Below are 1,162 nucleotides of genomic sequence, written 5' to 3'. Positions count from 1 at the left end.
GGATGCGATCATACCAGCACTAAAGCACCGGATCCTATCAGAACTCCGAAGTTAAGCGTGCTTGGGCGAGAGTAGTACTAGGATGGGTGACCTCCTGGGAAGTCCTCGTGTTGCATTCCCTTTTTAATTTTTTTCGCGCCGCTTGCAAAACAAAACGCACGTGTAAGTAATATATTTACCGTGTTTTATTATTTTGCACGAGTGCGGTAAGTCATAGCTGGGTGCTCACGATTCACGGGTCCAGCGTCGGCGTTGTGGCGCGGCAAGCGTGCGCTGGTGCGGTTGAGAGGGAGGGGTGGAAACCGCGTTAAACTCGTCTCCGTAGTTGAGAGGGAGCGGCCAAAGCAATGTACAATCGTCTTTGTAGTGGAGCTGGGAGGGGCAAGGATAAGGGACGAAGACCGGGGTAACATGTCGGATGCGATCATAACAGCACTAAAGCACCGGATCCCATCAGAACTCCGAAGTTAAGCGTGCTTGGGCGAGAGTAGTACTAGGATGGGTGACCTCCTGGGAAGTCCTCGTGTTGCATTCCCTTTTTAATTTTTTTCGCGCCGCTTGCAAAAAAAACGCACGTGTAAGTAATATATTTACCGTGTTTTATTATTTTGCACGAGTGCGGTAAGTCATAGCTGGGTGCTCACGATTCACGGGTCCAGCGTCGGCGTTGTGGCGCGGCAAGCGTGCACTGGTGCGGTTGAGAGGGAGGGGTGGAAACCGCGTTAAACTCGTCTCCGTAGTTGAGAGGGAGCGGCCAAAGCAATGTACAATCGTCTTTGTAGTGGAGCTGGGAGGGGCAAGGATAAGGGACGAAGACCGGGGTAACATGTTGGATGGGATCATACCAGCACTAAAGCACCGGATCCCATCAGAACTCCGAAGTTAAGCGTGCTTGGGCGAGAGTAGTACTAGGATGGGTGACCTCCTGGGAAGTCCTCGTGTTGCATTCCCTTTTTAATTTTTTTCGCGCCGCTTGCAAAACAAAACGCACGTGTAAGTAATATATTTACCGTGTTTTATTATTTTGCACGAGTGCGGTAAGTCATAGCTGGGTGCTCACGATTCACGGGTCCAGCGTCGGCGTTGTGGCGCGGCAAGCGTGCACTGGTGCGGTTGAGAGGGAGGGGTGGAAACCGCGTTAAACTCGTCTCCGTAGTTGAGA

At 51.7% G+C, this 1,162-nt stretch overlaps 3 non-coding genes across 3 annotated transcripts; all 3 read left to right on the top strand.

Annotated features, from left to right (window-relative positions):
• On the top strand, positions 1-119 carry LOC119345780. The gene has a single exon (XR_005167184.1). It is a non-coding gene; the product is annotated as a 5S ribosomal RNA (ribosomal RNA).
• A 297-nt stretch (positions 120-416) lies between these two features.
• On the top strand, positions 417-535 carry LOC119345781. The gene has a single exon (XR_005167185.1). It is a non-coding gene; the product is annotated as a 5S ribosomal RNA (ribosomal RNA).
• Positions 536-831: 296 nt separating this feature from the next.
• On the top strand, positions 832-950 carry LOC119345779. Its single transcript, XR_005167183.1, has one exon. It is a non-coding gene; the product is annotated as a 5S ribosomal RNA (ribosomal RNA).
• The last annotated feature ends 212 nt before the right edge of the window (positions 951-1,162 follow it).

Source organism: Triticum dicoccoides, unplaced genomic scaffold (genome assembly GCF_002162155.2).
Source record: "Triticum dicoccoides isolate Atlit2015 ecotype Zavitan unplaced genomic scaffold, WEW_v2.0 scaffold28778, whole genome shotgun sequence".
Taxonomy (NCBI): domain Eukaryota; kingdom Viridiplantae; phylum Streptophyta; class Magnoliopsida; order Poales; family Poaceae; genus Triticum; species Triticum dicoccoides.
The sequence above is the reverse complement of the archived record's forward strand: the minus strand, read 5'-3'. Positions and strand labels throughout refer to the sequence as shown.